The 21,770-nt window shown below is 40.8% G+C and overlaps 2 pseudogenes; both read left to right on the plus strand.

Moving 5' to 3' along the window:
• Positions 1-5,769: 5,769 nt before the first annotated feature.
• Positions 5,770-6,865, plus strand: LOC133716859 (heat shock cognate 70 kDa protein-like; annotated as a pseudogene).
• Positions 6,866-11,220: 4,355 nt separating this feature from the next.
• LOC133716860 (heat shock 70 kDa protein 18-like) lies at positions 11,221-21,706 on the plus strand (annotated as a pseudogene).
• The last annotated feature ends 64 nt before the right edge of the window (positions 21,707-21,770 follow it).

Consider the following 21,770-nt stretch of genomic DNA (forward strand, 5'->3'; position numbering starts at 1 on the left):
ACGTAGTGACAGAACCCGAATCGGGCCTGCAGGGCCCAACTTAGGTAAAGTTTTACCGAAATTTCGGCAGAACTTCCCCTAAAATTGACTACCCAAATTTACAAAATCTGGACATGAAACTTAAACTAATCTCACAACCATATATACATTCCATATATTTACATTCCAGGTATATCTACATTCCGAAAGGTACTTCATCTTAAAACAACCAAATCCTCAAGTAATAAACATCCTTCAATTTAAGTTGGGTTATCAGAGCAATTCTAAGAAAATTAAGCCGATATCTTACATAGGTAGGTTAAGTGATAACCTACGGTCAAAAACGGAAGTGGTTGATCCTATGCCTCGATTTCTTGAATGCATGACCTCGGCAAATCTGAATTCTGGGCAGTTGAAAACTGAAGGGCCCAGGGAAAAGCATTGAAAACTGTTAGAATAAGTGGACAAAAATAAAGTAGTTTACGAAGGAAAAATAATATAATTTAATGCTTTCCCATTTTCTTCTTTAAATCCCGCATGCAGCACGATTTAAGAAAAACTCCAAATCCGTCTTTTCTTTAAAATTGATCTTTAGGTGTAAAACGTTCGATGACTAGAGGGTACTGCCGACTAGTCATCTCATGCCATCTGGAGGGTGTTGCCGACCAGATGACGCATCGGATGGTACTGCCGACCGGAATTTAGGAGGAGGTGGTTAGAGGGGACTGCCGACTAACCACAGATAGTTAGACGGTTTTGCCGACTAACTATCTCAGACCATCTGAAGGGGACTGCCAACCAGATGATGCATCGAAGGAGAATGCCAACCAGAATATAGTCTAGAGGGGACTGCCGACTAGACTAATACCTGGAGGGTGCTGCCGACCAGGCAATGCATGCATGTAACAATGATAGCCTTTTTATCAGGTCACGTTTCAAAAACTCTTTTCTTTCGAAAGCAATGAAATCATATTTAATCAGATATTTAAAATCTCGAAATAGATTCATGATCGAAAATCAACACTGCATGCATAGTTTAATTAAAAATCAAATGTCCACTCACTAGTATGTCTCTCAGCTAAGCCTGCTGCCTGCCGGGATCCTCCTCACTTGAGGGCTCAATATGTCCTGTACAAAATTTGGCAGCGTATAAATAACAAACAAGGGAAATAATTTAATATCGACGATTATTTCCACAAAATATCAATAATTCAATTTACTCATAATTACCCTAAACCCGGCTTTTCCATTTTAAGATTCTTAACGATTCAACAAATCTAAAATTCTCTTTAGCATGACTTGAATTTCGTCTAACGTTCTCTAATCCTCTTCCAATTTCTTAATCAAATCCAAAATCACCACAATAAAAGACATTTAATAAACTCAAAGGCTAACACTTCCCGAATCAACATCTAAAGTCGAATTTTTCTAAAACGAATTGTGGCCATAGTCTCCAAATCGCTAGGCATAATTTACAAACTAAAATAATGCATTTTTAAGGGCTGCATGTGCCATAAAAGCGCCACCACCAGTGGCGATGCGTGGGTTTCACGCGCCACCGCACCAACATCCAAATCCGGTCAAGCAACCTACATTAACATGACCTCCACAACAAGGCCAACAACATTTATACCTGCAAAAACAACCAATTCCAAACCAATTGGCCGGAAATCGGCTCGAATAGTATGAAATCCTGCGAGTTACTGTTCACCTTCGATTTTCCTCCTCCGGTCGATTCAAGCTGCAAGAAGGTTAGCATGAAGATCAACATCTCCCCAACAACCAAAACCCCTAAAAATTCCAGCCGAAAACCGTCGGAAATCGGAGATCAAAGCAAAACCTCCGATTTGCAAAATCTGGAAATCCCACTTCGAATCTCTCAAGACAAGGCTACCCAACTTGAATTACTTACATGGATTGGAAGAGGAGGAAGAGAGGATTCTTTTCCAACCGGTGGCATGTCCGAGGGTGGTCTGACAACGAAGAAATCGTCGGAAATCAGTCCGTGTGGCGAAAATGAAGGAGAAACGAAAAGGGGATTGGGTTTCCCGATTTTTGACTCTTTCTCTCTCTTCTTCCCACTTTCCAAATAAAGAAACCCATTTAAAACCCAAAGCTATGAATAGTAACTTCCATTTTTCGATCATAACTTTTCCGTCCGAACTCCGATTTTGGCAGACTACGTGTCCACGTACTCGGTTTAATGTATTCTACAAGGGTTTTTTACTTCAACAATGTCTGAACTCTTCGAGAACGTTTGAAATGATACCTGAACTTTCAAAGTGATCAAAGTGATACCTGAACTTGTTAACGAAATACCTGCGTCAGATTTCCGTCACGGAACCGTTGTCCGGAGGCACGTGAGGCGCACGAGATCAAAAAAGTGAGGGCAAAACAGACTTTTTCTCCAAATTCCTCCTAAAATAGATCAAAAACTTAATTCCTTCCAAAGTTTGGAGGACATGAGGTTCGAACCCCCAACCTCTCTCACAACAACTCAACTCCCCACCACTGGAGCACGAACAGTCCTCGACATAATAGCCCCAAACTTTATATTTATACTCTTTTTAGGCGATACCAAATAATTATACAAAATATACAAACCTTGGAAGACATGAGATTCGAACCCCCAACTTCTCTCACAACAACTCAACTCCCCACCACTGGCGCACGAACTGTCCTCGATATAACACCTCCAAACTTTATATTTATACACTTTTTAAGAGAAACTGAATAATTATACAAAATTTACAAACCTTAGAAGACATGAGGTTTGAACCCCCCACCTCTCTCACAACAACTCAACTCCCCACCACTAGAGCACAAACAGTTCTCGATATAATACCTCCAAACTTCGTATTTATACTCTTTTTAGGCGATACCGAATAATTAAACAAAAGAATCTTCTCTCTCTGTCCTGGTCTTCTACCTTTCTTCTTCTTCTTCTTCTTCTTTTGCATTTAGTTATGCAGTTCTGCAATTCTGCTTCATCTTTTTTTCTTTTTTCTTCCTCCCCAATCCCCATCAACGTCGTCGTCACTGCCGCAGCGGGGCAAACCGAGTTGGACCGGAGCGGCGGCCGGGGGAGAAAGCGAACTCGGCGTTAGCGTAGGAAGAGGAGGCGATGTGGGAGGAGGCGAGGGAGTCGCGGCGGCCGGGGGAGGCGAGGGGAGCGGGAGAGAAGAGAACGGGACGGGCGGCGTTGGAGGAGTGACGTGGCGGGGGGATCATGACTGGAGAGAGAAAGTTGCCGGAGGGGGAAATGTCGGAGACGGGAGAGGAGGAGGCGATGGGCTCTGGGGCGGCGAAGAACCCGACTTGGCGGACCTTCGGGTTGCTGACGAAGAAGCTGAAAGAAAGCAGAGGGAAGAAGAAGCTGAAAAAGAAAAACAAGAAAGAAAAAAAGAAAGAAAGAAAGCAAAAAAAATAAAGAATAAAAAAATACTTTGAGGGTAAATTAGTCTTTTACCCTTATTTTGTGCCTCACGTGCCGGACACGTGGTCATAGTTAACGGTTCTGTGACAGAAATTGATCGTAGGTACGACGTTGATACTAAAAAATGAGTCCAGGTATCACATTGATAACTTTGAAAGTTCAGGTATCATTTCAAAAGTCCTCGAAGAGTTCAGACACTGTTGAAGTAAAAAACCTATTCTACAACTTACACAAGAAATTTTCTTAAATTATCGGGTCAAAGAAAAAGTCAACTCTTCATCCTCTAAACAGTAGAAAGTAAACCCAAGAAGTAAAAACTTCTTTTACTAACAGTAAATAGTAACAAGTTAAGATTTTGGGTATGTTGAGCATTAGAGCTGCTGGAAATTGGGTCAGCTGAGGTAGGATTTGGGCTTGGGCTGAGCAAGTGAGTGAACTCCAATGGGCAAGAAGTTTGTACCTGCAAATTTTTGTAAGGAAATAATGATGTTTCGTTAAATAAAACATGCCTGGAGACATAGACACGACTAGTGGTGCGATCAAGGCAACAATAACCCTTATGTTGAGGACTGTAAACCCAGAACACACACACTCTATACTACGACTTGAGAGTTTGTTAGAGACATAAGAACCAAGATGAGAAAAACATGAACTACCAAAGACTCGAAAAGATGAATAAGAAGGCGGACTACCATAAAGACGAGTGTGAGGAGCATCCCAATTGAGGAGAGGAGTAGGGAGAAGAGTGATGAGATATACTAAGGTTAATACGGCTTCAACCCAAAGATTATGGGGGGCACCAGAGGAGAGAAGAAGACTGCGAGCCATCGTGGCAATTAATGTGACGATGTTTACGCTCGGCAAGGCCATTTTGTTGTGGTGTATGAGGACAAGAGAACCTTTGTTGAATTCTCAAGGATTTACAAAAGTGTGGGAAGGCATGATTTACATATTCAGTCCCATTGTCACTTTGAAGAAATTTGATGGTGGTGTTAAAGAGATTTTGAATCATGGCAACCAAAGTTAATTTGGAAATCGGTAAGCACTTCATTTTTGCGACGCACGGGGTAAATCCAAGTATAGTAGGAAAAATCATCTGTAAAGAGAACATAATACTTGAAGCCACTAACAGAGAAAGTAGATGATGCCCATACATCAATAAATAATATAAAATGGAGAAGTCACAAACTCTTTATTAGAATTAAAAGGCAATTTATGAGATTTGCTAAGTGCATAATTGCGACAAAAAGTACGGAAAGACAACTTTGAACCTGTTAAAGAACCTAAATTAACGAGACAGAACATCAGTTGACAGAGACCTAGGCAATTGTGCCAGATGGAGGAGTGAATAGATGGGAGAGCTTGAGGAGTGGTGGAGACGCTGGACAGACTGAGCGGATATAGGCCATTTTTACAGGGGCCCTGAAACAAGAGACGACAAGAACGTAAGCAATATATTTGATAAAAATCAGGAGCAAAAAGGAAACAAACTTTATTATCCTTAGTGAAGTGAGCAACAGATAGGAGATTTTTACGAATAGACGGAATACGAAAGACATTTTGTAAGGAAAAATGGGAGGATCCTAAGGACAAAGAAAGGGTACCAGTATGGGAAATGGGTCGCCTTGATTGAAATTTCGGCCGCTGGAAGGGTGGTTGTCGTGACGGGAGGAGCTGCTATTGAACAATGTGGTGGCCGAGCCATGCTCAGAGAACGAGGCTACTGGGTTTGGGCATCGAATGAGAGGATTTGTGCCCGAAGCTCTGTGAAGTCCGGTAACGGGGGAGTCTGAGTTAGAGCAGTTCGAAGCATGAGATAATCTGGGCCTAGACCTTAAAGAACAGCAATCACCAAATCTTCATCGGGTACTGGTTTGTTGATCGCAGTCAGGGCATTTGCGAGAGATTTGGCTTGATGAAGGTACTCATCAATGGATTGGTTTCCTTTCTGAAGCTCATGAAGTTGCATTTTGAGGCTAGTGGCATTGGCAACGGATCACTGCGATAAGTGACGGGCGAGGCAGTCCTAGATTCCTTTAGATGTGTCTAAGCCGATGGTGAGTTGAGCTATATTTTCGGTCAAGGAGGTGGTGAGAAGACTAACAATTTGTTGATCCACCGTGAACCATTTCTCGTGTTTGGGGTTGGGAATGGTGGTGGCTAGTCGGCCTTCAGCAGCAGCGGTAGTGGTGGTGGGAGAGGGTTTGGGGATAGACCCATCGACATAGCCCCAAAGCTTAGCGCCATGGAGGTACGGTTTGATTTGACGAAGCCAAGTGAGGTAGTTGGTTTCGTTAAGCTTGGTGAATTGGGCAGTAGTTTGTGAGGGAGCAGAAGAGGGAGGAAGGGCAGCCATGGGGAAGAAGAGACACAAGATAAAGGAGAGACACAGGAGAACAAGACGTGAGAAGAGGAGGAGACACAAGTAAAGATCCTAGAACTAGGCTGATACCATGTTGAAAGTGATTTTCATTGTCTTTGTTTGTACAAGTATACAACTTATATAGCAGCAGATATGCTACTGTTACATAGAAAGAATACAGTGCATTTACAACAAATATACAGCAGATCCTAATTAAACTGATGCTATTACAGCAATTACACAGCAAATCAGAAACGGAAGGCTAAGTTATGGCTTGATTTTAGCCAATGAGTTATTCTCTCTAACAGTTATATTGCAAAATTGCTTCAGAAAATAGTGAAATTAGCTTTCTAAGGATTATTTTATATGGTTTGGTTAAACATTCCCAAGTGATTAGTTCCATCAGCACTGCTAGACAATTCTAGTTAGAATTTAAGCAGTGTTGATGACGTTGTTCTTGTTGGTGGCTCTTCTAGAATTCCCAAGGTGCAAGAGTTATTGCAGAATGTGTTCAAGGGCAAGGAGCTGTGCAAGGACATTAATCCTGATGAGGCTGTAGCATATGGTGCCGCTATTCATGCCGCGGTCTTGAGTGGTGCGAATCAAATTGGGAAGCTTCAAAACTTGAGTCTCTCGGATGTCACCCCTCTATCGCTTGGGTGGAGAGTTTTGTAGAGTATACTGGTGATCAACATGGAATGTATGTTGTGATTCCAAGGAACACAAGAATTCCCGTAAAAGTGAACGTTAATGGGACTACTGCATATGACAACCAGATTTCTGCCCTTTTTCCAATTTATGAGGGGGAGAGTTCAACAACATTAGATAATAACTATTTGGGTCAATTTAAACTCACTGATATTCCTCCAGTTCCTCGGGGTGTTGCTAAATTCGATATCTGGTTTGACATTGATGCGAACAGTATCTTAAGCGTCTTTGCTGAGGACGTGTCCACCGGCCAGAAGAAAGAAATTACAATCTCTAATATATACAGAGATGCTAATTTTGTTGCTGATCACTTAGCTGCTTTGGCTCATAACTCTCAGACGCTTTCAGTTTTGTTTTTCTGCCTTGTGTCCCCGAACTGAAGGACGTGTCCCAAGCGTTCCATTTGGATCAGCTAGGAAGGAGAGTTTCTAGAGGTTTTGTGATTAGTTTCTGTCATAAAAAAAAGAAGTAAAGTTCCCTTAACCTTATTTTTATAAAATCAGTTCGGTATTCTATGGTTTTAGCAATATTTTCAAGTGAAGCCTATCAAACACGATAAAACATGAAGAAATTGAGACGAGCAAGGTAAAATTTGAAGGAACTGGAAATGATCGAGGCAAGCAAGAAGATAAAAGTTGAGATCGTGGAGCTAGATTAATTGAATTTAATGTTATGGTTATTTATTATGAAATCAAACATTTCGCATGGGGGTTTGATAAAGTCTTTGAAATGCATGAACTCTTCCTTAGTTTTTGGGTACAAAAATCACCAAGGAAATGGGAGAATTGAACGGGTGGTATATATCACCCACCAATTTCAAGATTATATGCAAATTCACATTTCAGCAATTCGTGTGCTCAATCTTGCAACATCGATCTCTTATCATGTAATGATAAAACTTTTTGATAAGTTGGATTTGTGCTACATCATCTGTAAATAAAATAAGAAGTGTTTACGAGCCAAAGTTTAACATAGGAAAGTCGAAGTATATATTTTATTCGATACAAACTCTTTTTTTGTTATCTAGTGCCTAAAATCAGACTGGTCCTTAAACTTTTTTTTTAATCAGACTGGTCCTTCTACTCTCAAACGACATCACTCGAGTCCAAAATTTGAATTTGCCTCCAAATGTGACGTCACTATAGCCGTTGGAGCCGACAAGGGGGCCCACAGTTCAGATTTTTAAACCCTTAAGGAGGACAAAATGGACATTTCCTATTTAATAGAATTTTTAATTTTTTTTCTCTATATTCTCTCTCTCTCTCTCTATCTCTCTCTCTCTCTCTCATCTTCTCTATATCGAAGACCACCGAGGAGGCCGAGCGGGAGGCGGTGGAGACTCGCGAATTGGAATTGAGGACGGCTGAGGCTGCGTCGCCGCTGTGCCCCGTTGGAGGACGAATCGATGGCGTTGGGCTCGTCCTTCCTCATTCTGACGTGGACTAGGTCAGAAACGACGGCATCGTCCGAGAACGTTGAGAGGCCGCCTTACTCATCCAGTTTCTGCCATGCCCGAGCTGTTGTCTCTCCCGCTGCCGCCTAATCGCCTACGGGGCTGTGGCCTGATATTTACAGGTGCGCCCCACCCGGCAAAACGGTTCCGGTTTCCCCTCTCTCAATTTCTCTCTCTCCCTCTCTCTGTGTGTTTGAACTCAAAGCCCCCACCCCATATTTGAGAATCGATCACGAAATCAAGAAGGTGAGGTTGAATTTGAGGGAGGCGGAGGCGGTGGTGATCAGTGGTGGTCGTCGTCTCTCACGGAGCTGCAAAAGCTTTCGGTGTTCGATTCTTCCTCCACAATGGACGATTGGATGAACTACGACCTCAGGCTTGATGGCGACATTGAGATGAAGAAGATGGTGCCTGTGAGCCGGTTGGAGGCGGTTGGAGGACGAAGTTCCGGTCAGATCTTTATTCTGGGTCGATGGCACCTCTTTCGCAGTCTACCATAAAGAGAAGATGAGAGAGAGAGAGAGAGAGAGAGAGAGAGAGAGAGAGAGAGAATATAGAGAAAATAAAATAAAAAATTATATTAAATAGGAAATGTCCATTCTGCCCTCCTTCAGGGTTTAAAAATTTGAACTGTGGGCCCCCTTGTCAGCTCCAACGGCTATGGTGACGTCACATTTGGAGGCAAATTCAAATTTTGGACTCGGGTGATGTCGTTTGAGAGTACAAGGACCAGTCTGATTAAAAAAAAAAGTTTAAGAACCAGTCTGATTTTAGGCCCAAAGTTCAGGGGGGTAAAATGAATTTTTTCCTTAAATATATTTGCCAATTAGATTGAATATATAGAAGTTCGAGAGCTTCATGGGATTTGGATTAACTGCTTGTTTGAGCATAAATGAGTTCTCCTTCCATCTTTGACGTGTTCTCTGTAGATGACGATCAGTGTGTGTATATACAGAGACAGAGGAGGAGGGGTGAAGTTGGTCGATCGGCGGCAATTGGTAAGCAACTAAGCACCATGAGTGAGTGCTGGGTTTAAATAAGGATAAAGTTGAAAACTAATGGGCAGATTTTCATAGCCGGGTATGTTAAGAAATTTGTTGTGTACATTTAGCAAAATCCATTCAAATTTTACCAAGTCAAATTTCTTAGGATTCTACATTCTATTTTGTTTTTGTTTTTGTTTTTTTTTTTAGTATCCCCACCCCGCCCGCTAAGTTAAGTTAGTAAAATGTGAACTCATAACCTCTACAATGTCAGTAAAGCCATGTAACTAACATTCCATGACTTACTGACACGTTCTATTCTTTTTTTTTATTTAACTCTTCTTTTGTAAGAAAATTTTTTTTTCTCCTTTTTTGTTTTTTTTTTTGAAGAGGAAAACAAAATTACAACACAAAGCCTCTAAACAACACCAAAACTAAATTGGTCTAAATTAAAAGCCGAGCAAGTTGAAAGAGGAAGTTTTTTTTTTGTTTTTTTTCTCCTTTTTTGTTGATCTTGGAGGAAGGGGAGAATTTGAGACCTCATCCGCACCATTGTTGAGAAATTGCCAATAATGGACCAATTTGATTTCGGTTTGTAGGAATCATCAAGCCCAATTACGTCTTGTTTTTGTCCCTGCAGTTGGTGTAACATTTGACAATTTTGCCTATGTTTGCTTATTTTGTTGAAGTCCACCGCTTTCATGTTTCAGTCGGGGCTGTTGAGCATATCATCAACATTGTGAGAGAGAGAGAGAGAGAGAGAGGCTCTCAGTTGTTATTAGGACTAAATACTTGTTACTCCTCAAACTTTTTCTTGAAAAACAGTTTAGTCCCTCGCCTTTTAAATTAAACTGGATAGTCCTTATTCTCTCTAATTCTCACACAACAGATCCACAATAGGTCCAAAATGACTATTATACCCTCACTTCCTCTTTTTTATTATTTTTCTCTTTCTTTCTTTTTTTTATTTAAATTTTTCTCTCTTTTTTATCTTTTTTTTTTTTTATTCTCTCTCTCTCTCTCTCTCTCTCCTTTTATTTCTTTTCTCCGTTTGATGTTCTTCACTTCTTTGGAACCTTAGCTTTGCTCCTCCGGCGAAGTCTCTAGTTTTCGATGACCACTTTTCTAGTAAGGTTCTTCGGTTGTGCCCCAAAATGTTAGATACATTCGGCGCGCTTCTTTTTCGATCTGAGACCTGGTTCCACAGGAGATTTGGTGAATTTTGATTGAAATTTGATAGGTTTTTCATCCGTGGATGAATCGGAGACGGAGCTGGATCGAGAAAGTCTGGGCTGGAGAGGGGCTGAGATCGGAGACGGAGCGACCGAGGGTCGGCTGTTGCGGCAGCAGGGAGGAGTTGAAGTGGGTCGGGGACAGCAAGGAAATCTTGGGTGGGTTGCGATCGGGAGAAATGGGTTGGTTTGCGGTGGCGCCGGAGGGGAGTAGGGGTCGGAAATGCAGTGGCGGATAAGGGGGTGGTGGTGGTGGAGAGAGAGGGAGATCTTGGAGTAGCCAAATGGGTTTTTCAATTTCTTTCTTTCTGGGTTTTCTTTCTCTGATTTCTTGGTTGTTGCAGACCGAGAGCTGGGTTGGTTGGAAATGGGATCGGAGCTGAGCTGGTCGGAGCTGGAATTGGGGTTGGGGAACTGGAGCAGGGAGTTGCAGGAGTCGCCGGAGCATTTGTGGGTCTTGTTGTGGAGGCCATGGCGGAGAATCTCGAATAGAGAGAGAGCTGAGAGAAAGAGAGAAGTAGGAAAAAAAATAAAAAAGAGAAAAAAAAATAAAAAAAAAATAAAAAAGTGGAAATGAGGGGTATAATAGTCATTTTGGACATGTTGTGTGAGAATTAGAGAGAATAAGGACTATCCAGTTTAATTTAAAAGGCGAGGGACTAAACTGTTTTTCAGGAAAAAGTTTGAGGAGTAACAAGTATTTAGTCATTGTTATTATTATTATTTTTTCACTTAGAGGGTAAGGTCCAGTCTAATCCTAACTTAATTTCGGAGAGCCTATTGGGCTAAACCCCAAGTTCTTTTTATTATTCGACCATCAAGGAAAAGGAAAAGTCACGTCCATATTTGGGCCGCTAGGGATAGGAGTCCTCCTCACTGCAACCAGTTTAGGTCTTCTCTAGACTTCTATTTACTTATAGCCTTCTCTTATTAGTTTCCTCTCCTCTCATACTTGAAGAGTTGAAGACGATGGGGGGAGGAGGAGGAGGAGAGGGTCATGCAATAGGGATTGACTTAGGGACAACCTATTCATGCGTAGCAGTATGGGAGCACGATCATGTAGAAATCATAGTGAATGATCAGGGAAACAGGACAACTCCATCCTATGTTGCCTTCACCGACTCAGAGCTATTCGTAGGCGACGCTGCATTTAACCAGATCATTAAAAATCCCACAAACTCAATCTTTGGTACGGTCTTCTTCCCACACCCACAACATTAAAATTTATAGTCATCTGTTTCTCAATGTAGCACGCTTTATATTCCTTTGAGATTCTTATATTTCGAATACTCTAATAGCACATACACTACATAGTATTAGTTGTTGGTATCCTTTATTATGTAGGGACTGAGTATTGGTTTGAATAGTATAGACCACGATTAGGAGAGTACCGTGAAGCTTAATGTGTGATTAAATTTATTGTTGCTTTGTATTTTCAATTAGCTCTTTGCGGTTAATTTGAAGGGTTTTAGCTTTCTTGTCCACTCTCTTTTAATTTGTTGTTTTGTTAATTTCACTAAAAAAAAAAAAAAATTAAGGGTGATTTATCTATGTAAGTGTTGCAGTGACCGTGGTGCACGCTTATCCGAAAGATAAATTGTAGGTTTTGAAAAATCTTGAATAATTTCAGTGACTATGCTCGTGTTGCTAATTGGGTAAACAGCTGGAATTTAGAACAAATATATATATGTCATGTTGCTTAACTAGCATCACAAAGTGCAAATTTTATGGTATTTCCGGAGTATATCATATTGCGAATCTGGAGACAAAGTAGATTAACTGTTAAATATCCAGACTCCAGAGTATGACATACTGTGCAGTACCATACATAGGAGATTAATTAGGAGGTCTCTCTAAAGAGTCCATCACCTATTTCGGAGCTAAGTACTTGCTTTTTAACTCCAGCCCTTAAGAAAGTTTGATATTTCATGGAAAAAAGGTTTAATACTTCATTGACTATCATACTGTTTTTGGTCTAAATATTTTATTATTTCTATTGCACTCTTTCTTCAACATAGGCAGTTCTTACTTATTTCACAATTTCACATTGTTTAAAACATGCACTAGAGACGATGGTGCAAATAAACATGCTCAATCAGTAGCCATATATGACAGAGTAGTTGTGGCATAAGAAAGGAGCTACTGGGAGAATTTGGAAAGTCATCAATTCATTTAGAATTTCAAACAAAAGATAACCGAAATTATGTTCATAACTTCATATGACCTGTTTCTTCTTGATCATTGACTTGCTCTTTTGGCATGCATGTGTTTCTAAATTGAACTTTCGTCTGCAGATGCAAAGCGTTTAATAGGCAGGAGATATAGTGACGCCTCAGTTCAAAATGATCTTAAACTCTGGCCATTCAAGGTTACTGAAGGTCCTGCTGAGAAGCCCATGATTGTAGTTACCCACAAGGGCGAAGAGAAACAGTTTTCTGCTGAAGAAATCTCATCTATGGTTCTCGCAAAGATGCGGGAAGTTGCTGAGGCTTATCTTGGTTCACCTGTGAAAAATGCAGTTATCACCGTCCCTGCCTACTTCAATAATTCACAGCGTCAGGCTACAAATGATGCCGCAGTCATTGCTGGCCTAAACGTGATGCGTATCATCAACGAACCAACTGCAGCAGCCATTGCTTATGGACTTGACAGAAAGGGCGGCTGGTATAGCAAGAGAAATGTTATGATATTTGATTTCGGCGGTGGTACACTAGATGTGTCATTGCTTACAATAGGTGATGGTATATTCGAAGTGAAGGCTACAGCTGGAGACACTCACCTTGGAGGTGAAGATCTTGATAACAGAATGGTGAGCTATTGTGTTGAGGAATTCAAGAAAAAGCACAATCTAGACATCACTGGAAACTGTAGAGCTCTTAGGAGGTTAAGAAATGCATGTGAGAAGGCAAAGAGGAGACTTTCATTTGCTTCCATAGTTGACATTGAAATTGATTGTTTGGATTTCTATACAAGTATCACTAGAGCCAAGTTTGAACAACTCAACAAAGACTTGTTCAACAAGTGCATGGACCCTGTGAGAAAGTGTTTAAGCGATGCTACAATGAAGATAAGCAATGTCCATGATGTTGTTCTTGCGGGTGGCTCTTCTAGAATTCCCAAAGTGCAAGAACTATTAAAAGATGTCTTCAAAGGGAAGGAGCTGTGCAAGGGAGTTAATCCAGATGAGGCAATCGCCTATGGAGCTGCGGTTCAAGCTGCAGTTTTGAAAGGCCATCAAGATCGGAAACTTCAAGACTTCGCTCTCTTGGATGTCACCCCTCTGTCACTCGGGTTGGAGAGTCGCACACTTGATACGCTTGAGAAATACATGAATGTTTTGATTCCAAAGAACACGAGAATACCTGTGATGAAGAGAACAAATATAACTACTATATATGACAACCAAGAGTCGGTCGTATTCCCCATATATGAGGGTGAGTGTAGAGTAGCCAAAGAGAATAACTTTTTGGGCGAATTTAGCCTCGTCGACATTCCTCTGGCTCCCAAGCATGTTCCTAGGTTCAATGTTTGCTTTGATATTGACGCAAGTGGTATCCTGCGTGTCTCAGCAGAGGACATGACTACTGGGCAGAGGAAAGAGATTACGATCAACAGTGACAGAAGAAATTTGGGAATTGAGAACTTGAGTCTTGCTGACAGTCGGTAGTCCTTTTTTTTTTTCCATCAAGTTTCTTTGCTGTAATGCATTGTGCATATGTTGGGTCCTTAGCTAATGGACTTACCTTGTTTTTGTTCGTGTTTTTGCTGCCATAACTATGATAGAAGTTTTGTTTTTGAGTTACACGGGTCATATTTTGCTGGAAGTAGCTCTAGTGTTGGACAGATAATTGGTGATAAATCTAATTATACATGTTGCACAAGCTGGTGGGAACTATCTTTAGAAAAATCCTGAATTTATTTGTACCCAAAAAAAAGCCTGAATTTATTGCAGATGTAATTGCAGAAATTTGTGAAGTATATCTGATCCGTCAGGCGTCAGTACTATATAACAGTTACAAAGGTAAATCCTATTTCGACTGAAAACTGTAATTACGAAGTTTTTCCGGTCACTGTCTAATTTTAACTCAATTTTACACCTACCAACACCAGTTGGGTCCACCAACCTCGTATTAGCAATTAGCTAGTCGGCTAGTTGGGTTCAATCTAATCCAACCTTCATTTTTGTTCCTCGGACGATGTGGTTTTTGTTAATCATTACGTTTTTATTCAAATTTTCTCGTGCAATGCTTGATTTTCAGGACATAGTCTAAGTTACGACACTCAATAATATTAACAACAAAAGAAAAAAAAATTGTACGATTTCCCCCATTTTATTAACTTTGAGAAAAAAAAAATCCAAAAATGTTCCATTTTTCAGCCTCATCGATATGCATAGAAGATATACACATATAGATGGTTCATACTTCATAGGTTCACCAGTTGCGATCCAATTGTCATGGCCCACTGCATTCTCTAGTGAATAGTACTCCCCCATTACTCTCATTCCTAACGAAGTTGTAAACTACCTGAAGGGATCTAGTTCCATTCCTAGCCGAAAAGGAAATGGGTTCTAGTTAGATGGTTTAGTATCATTGGGGTTTTTCCAACTTTAAATTTCAAAAAATAAAGCCATTACGATCATGTGGCAGACAACTACATCATTACAAATGGAGTCCAATCCCATCAACGTCAGAAAGGCTCTGGCTTTGCGTATAAAACCTTGCAAAAAATCGATCTTTTCTGAGCTTCTCACGTTTCTGTGGTTAAACCAGCTCAGTTGACTCATTTCACTTCTATCTTCCCCAAGGGGCTTGCTTTTCTCTTACCTATTTACTGTTTTCAATTCTGTCTCTTCTTCAAGAAGAAGCCCTCATTCTGTCTTTTCAAGGACTTCAAGAAAGCCTTCACTGAGTTTTTGAGCCAAAAATGGAGGGAAAAGAAGAACATGCAATAGGGATCGACCTGGGAACCACGTACTCGTGTGTTGCAGTGTGGCAGCACGGTCGTGTTGAGATCATACCCAACGAACAGGGAAATAGGACGACTCCGTCTTGCGTTGCCTTCACCGACTCCGAGAGCTTGGTCGGCGATGGAGCTATTAACCAGGTGGCCAGAAACCTCACCAACACCGTCTTTGGTAGGTTCATCTTTCCCTGTCTACACTTATATATAGGTTTTGAGTTTGGTTTAGGGTTTGTAGGATTGTTGGCTAAGAACGAGCATGAATCAAATAGGAGTGTAAATGGTGGAAAATATATACTAGTGGCTGGCTGGGAACTACAAATCTTTCACTTATTAGTTAGACCAAGTCCTTTGATATTCGATTTTATACTTAGACTTTACCCACAATAAATTTGATACAGTACTCTTGTGATTTAGGGAAAAAAGTCTTTGATCTATTGGTACAATTACTACTAGTCCTCTGCAGGTTTAGATTGAAACTTGGTTGTCTTAAACAATTGGAGGTAGTAGGGTCAATTAGGTTGAACACGAACTTACATGATAAGAAATCGATATATCATGTGACATTTTTTGTTTTGCTATTCCTTAATGGACTTGGATTCCACGTTGGACTGTGTTTTTAGCTTTAACATCAATTTGTAGATGCAAAAAGGTTGATTGGTAGAAGATTTCATGAAGCATGTGTTCAGAATGATATGAAGCTCTGGCCATTCACGGTCATTGAAGGTTTGATTGACAAGCCTATGATTGTGGTCAACCACAAAGGCCAAGAGAAAAAGTATGCTGCTGTAGAAATTTCATCCATGATTTTGGCAAAGATGCGTGAGATTGCTGAAGCCTATATTGGTGCTACTGTAAAGAATTCAGTAATTACTGTCCCTGCGTACTTCAACTACTCCCAGCGACAAGCTACCAAAAGGGCTGCTGCCACTGCTGGCTTCAATGTGATTCGCATTATCAACGAGCCTACTTCTGTTGCAATTGCTTATGGGCTAGAAAAGAAAGCTGGTTGGTATAGCAACAGAAGTGTTATGATTTTTGACTTGGGTGGTGGTACTTTAGATGTTTCTCTGCTTAGCATAAGTACTTCTGGTGTCTTTGAAGTGAAGGCAACTGCTGGAGATACTCACCTTGGTGGTGAAGACTTCAATAGCAGAATGGTGTACTTTTGTGTAGAGGAATTCAACCGGAAGCATAAAGTGGATGTTAGTGGAAACTCCAGGGCTATTAGGAGGTTAAGAAATGCCTGTGAGAAGGCAAAGAGGAGGCTTTCCTATGCCACTATGACTGATATTGAAATTGACTTGTTTGCATCATGCTACTGATTTCTTTTTAAGTTTTAGCCGTGCCAAATTCGAAGAACTCAACATGGATTTCTTCATCAAGTGCATGGACCCTGTGGACAAGTGTTTGAAGGATGCGAAGATGGACGTGAGCTGTGTCCATAATGTTGTTCTTGCTGGTGGTTCGTCTAGAATTCCGAAGGTGCAGGATCTGTTCAAGGGGAAGCAATTGTGCAAAAGCGTTAATCCTGATGAAGCAGTGGCATATGGTGCTGCTGTTCAAGCTGCAGCTTTGAGTGGGAATGAAAATGGGATGCTTCAAGGCTTTGCTCTCTTGGATGTCACCCCACTCTCACTTGGCATTGAGACTCGAGACTGCAATTTCATGTATGTTGTGATCCCAAGAAACACTAGAATTCCCACCACAATGAAAAGGGTGTTGTAATATAAATGTCTATATCATGTGGAGTTGCAGCTATGATCATTGAAGCCACTACAAGCATGGCAGCTCTCATAATTGCAGCAACCATGTGGAGTTGCAGCTATGATCATTGAAGGCACTATAATGGACTTCTTACCATAGCATTCACACTAGCTTTGTATTCCTATATAAACCCTCCATTGTGAGATGAATAAACACTTGAATCTCCATCCTTCTCTGCATCTAAACTCTCTCTCTCTCAAGTTCTTCCCAACAAAGCTCTCTCCATTTTCTGAAACAGTTTTATGTTCATTTTTCAACACGTTATCAGCACGAATAGCTCTACGATTTGGATTGCAGATTGACAAGAGGAGAGGTGAATAACTCTTGGGTTGCAGAGAAGAGGCAGTTCATCATTCAATCAACTTCACTCTACCAGCTCTACAACCAAGTAGGTTTTTCCAAACAAAAACCGATTTTGCTGTTTCATTTTACCTTCTGTTCTCTGTGTTCCAGTATTTATTTGAAATAGTAAATCAACTCCAAAACTCACCAAATTTTGTATGCTGGAGCCCCTGTGTGTTTACTACATCTCTGTAAATTTTCATATTTTTCTGGGTAGTTTTGCTTAGTGTTTCAGTTCGTCTTTCGACTGCTGTTCAGTAGGAACTGCAGTCACGATTTATGACTTTTGAAGCATCTAGTTTAACTTAATCTTCTATGAGAAACACTTATTTCTCTTGCACTATAATTGGCATAATTGAATGAGTAAAAAGGAAAATCAATAGCTTTTAATTTAGCTATCAATTCATGTATATTGTGACAAATATCTATATATACTTGTTTGGACTTTGTGATAATGATACATCTTTCCTTCATTATTTATTATGATAATGTTTTGTGGTATTACCTGCTCATATTAAATTTAAATATTTTACCCGCTTAAATTCTTTGCATTAGAATATATATGTGCGGAATGCAGGTACTTAACGAACCGGAAGTTCACACACATAAATATTGAACCAAAAGGGTTGAGAAATAATATTTCACATATATCGAACCTGTAGCTTCGATAATACCATATAAGGAACTTGAAGTTTCCTCCACAAATTCACTATACATGTTTAATCCGATTTTTCATACCATGTTATAGAACCTGAAGTTCTTATTGATTGCTTATGGAAGTTATTACCCATAGCACTAACTATTGTCCTTTAAATCCTTGTAGAGAATGTCAAATCTCAACAAACTTGACTTTGTCGCTTTGGAAGTTTCCGGAAGGAACTATCTCAAGTGGACCCAAGATGTCAAGCTTCATCTGACTGCAAATAAGATGAGATCAACGATTATTGCTGACAACATCACCCCTGAAGACATGAAGGCAAGGGCTATGATTTTCATCAGGAAACATATGGAAGAAGCACTCAAGGTGGAATATTTAGCTGAAGAAGACCCACGATCTCTTTGGGTCGCTCTAGAAGAGCGATTCAACCACCAAAGGGCCATCTACTTGCCGCCGTTAGGGGGAGATAAGAACGTTACCGTTCCTGATGAACGACGTGAATTGACGTGGAATGTCCCCACTATGTCTCATCTTGATCCCCGAACCGCACAATGCGATAATGAAGTGCGAAGAATTCTAGATCTACAGAGTGTAGCCCAAAATATGCCAGACGCTTTCTCTGATCTAGCTAAAGTGACGAGATCACATATACCTGCTGCAAATGTGCCTGCAAGAATAGATGTCCCTGTAGGACGCGTTGTCCCGGATGGACGAGGTACGACCATGGCGGCTAACCAGTCACATGTCCCTGCCCAGAAGCGAGGTAGACCACTAGGTTCGAAGGATTCCTATCCCCGGAAGAGGGTAAAACCGGCACAAACGAATCCACTAGACATCGCGATCTCAACTGATCCATCTCACGAGATAATTCCAGATTATGGGTCCGTCCTAGAAGAGACAACGTTGGGGGACGCTCCAACGTCTGAACCCACTCTCGAGAATAGAGAAATCTCTATAAATTATGCATGCTTAAGTGAGATTTGGAATCGGAATGAGATTATCATCGATGATATATTTGTATTCGCGGTAGCTACCGAAATTATAACTAGTGATGACATCGAACCTCGCTCTGTTGATGAATGTCAACGTAGAGACGACTGGCCAAAATGGAAAGAAGCAATTCAGGTTGAATTAGATTCCTTGACAAAGAGAAAAGTGTTCGGACCTGTCGTTCCCACACCTCACCATGTTAAACCTGTAGGATTTAAATGGGTATTTGTAAGGAAGCGTAATGAGGAAAACGAGATTGTAAGATACAAGGCTCGTCTAGTGGCGCAAGGATTCTCTCAACGCCCTGGGATTGATTACGATGAGACATATTCTCCTGTAATGGATGTTATAACGTTCCGCTACCTCATCAGTTTAGCAATTTCCGAAAAACTGAATATGCAGCTAATGGATGTGGTCACAGCTTATCTCTATGGGGATCTTGATACAGAGATATACATGAAAGTTCCTGAAGGACTTAAGATACCAGATACAAATAGTTCTAGACCACGGAACACCCTCTCCATTCGTTTGAGGCGTTCACTTTATGGATTGAAACAATCCGGACGGATGTGGTACAACCGTCTAAGTGAATATTTGATTGAGATGGGATATGTAAACAATGAACTATGCCCATGCGTGTTTATTAAGAAAACAAGTTCTGGATTTGCAATTGTGGCAGTTTATGTCGATGACATGAATCTGATTGGTACTCCTGAAGAGATCAAAGAAACCGCCAAGCACCTGAAGTCTGAATTCGAAATGAAAGATCTTGGGAGAACGAATTACTGCCTCGGCCTGGAGCTTGAGCACCGTGCTGATGGGATTCTGCTTCATCAATCAAACTACATCCAGAAGATGTTAAGACGCTTTAATGAGGATAAAGCGAAACCTTCAAGCACACCCATGGTCATCCGAAGTCTAGACCCTAAGAGAGATCCGTTTCGTCCCGCAGATGATAACGAAGAGATATTGGCACCAGAAGTCCCATATCTAAGTGCAATAGGTGCATTATTGTACTTGACTCAATGCACTAGACCAGACATTTCATTTTCTGTGAACTTGTTAGCTAGATATAGCTCTGCACCAACACGCCGCCACTGGAATGGTATAAAAGATATTTTTCGTTATCTTAGAGGAACGATTGATATGGGCTTATTTTATCCCTATGCATCAAGAAATGGATCAAACCCCCTTGATCCTCAGAATGATGCTCGCCTTGTTGGATATGCTGATGCAGGCTATCTATCAGACCCACACAAGGCACGTTCCCAAACTGGTTATGTCTTTACCATTGGGAATACCGCAATTTCTTGGAGGTCTACAAAACAGACCCTTGTTGCTACCTCTTCGAATCATGCTGAGATTCTAGCTCTTCACGAAGCAGTACGTGAATGTATATGGTTGAGAGCCATCACAAAGCATGTTCAAAGCACATGTGGCCTGCATTCCACCACTGATGAACCAACCACTATCCACGAGGATAATGCTGCTTGCATCGAGCAAATGAAGACAGGTTTCATCAAAGGAGACAACACCAAACATATTGCACCAAAGTTTTTCTTCAATCAACAACAACAAGAGCATCAGAAGATTGAGGTCAAGCAGATTCGATCTGAAGACAATCGTGCAGACCTCTTCACTAAGTCACTACCAAAGTCTACATTCCAGAAGCATGTACAAGGTATTGGTCTACGTAAATTATCTGAATTACCTAACATGTAACTTTTAGGGGAAGTTGAAATCAGGGGGAGTATCCAGAAGCATACCCACTTGACCATCGTGTACTCTTTTGTCCTTCGTCCAGGGTTATTTTGTCCCACTGGGTTTTATTACCTGGCAAGGTTTTAACGAGGCACATCTTTAGCATAGTCGCTCCATCCTGAAGATGTTTTGATTCAACATATATGCATTTGCTCATCTTTTCCCTTCGACCACGGGTTTTTCCCACTGGGTTTACCGGGCAAGGTTTTGGTGTAGCAAATCTAAATGCATCCCTCTCGTAGACATACTACCTACTTATGATGCTGATAAGAAGACTCTACTTATCTCCGAAGCTATGATATTGCTACCCCACACTCATGAGCGTTGTGCTCTTTTTCTCCTTCGACCAAGGTTGTTTTTCCCACAGGGTTTTTATTACTTGGCAAGTTTTTTTTTAACGAGGCAACTTAGAAGCGCACGACCTAGACAATACTATTAACATGAAATATCCAAGGGGGAGTGTTGTAATATAAATGTCTATATCATGTGGAGTTGCAGCTATGATCATTGAAGCCACTACAAGCATGGCAGCTCTCATAATTGCAGCAACCATGTGGAGTTGCAGCTATGATCATTGAAGGCACTATAATGGACTTCTTACCATAGCATTCACACTAGCTTTGTATTCCTATATAAACCCTCCATTGTGAGATGAATAAACACTTGAATCTCCATCCTTCTCTGCATCTAAACTCTCTCTCTCTCAAGTTCTTCCCAACAAAGCTCTCTCCATTTTCTGAAACAGTTTTATGTTCGTTTTTCAACAAAGGGGTATTACTACTTTGTACGAATACCAAACTTCCATAGACATAGCCATTTTTGAGGGGGAGAGTCCAACAACATTAGAAAATAATTTCTTGGCTGAATTTACCATCAATAATGTTCCTCCAGCTCGGAAGGGAGCTCCTAAATATTATATTCGCTTTGATATTGATGCTGATGGTATTCTATCATGTGTCTCTGCTGAGGATAAGTCCACTGGTGTGAAGCAAGGGTGTATAATCATCTCTACAAGCAAGATAAAGCAAGAAGGAATTGAGTCCAGTAAGTGAAAACTTGAAAGAAGTGAGCTAAGCAAGATAAAACATGAAGGAAATGATACAAGCAAGATCTAACCGAGACAAGGAAGTGAGACAC

The sequence above is a fragment of the Rosa rugosa genome, chromosome 6, assembly GCF_958449725.1.
Source record: "Rosa rugosa chromosome 6, drRosRugo1.1, whole genome shotgun sequence".
Lineage (NCBI taxonomy): Eukaryota > Viridiplantae > Streptophyta > Magnoliopsida > Rosales > Rosaceae > Rosa > Rosa rugosa.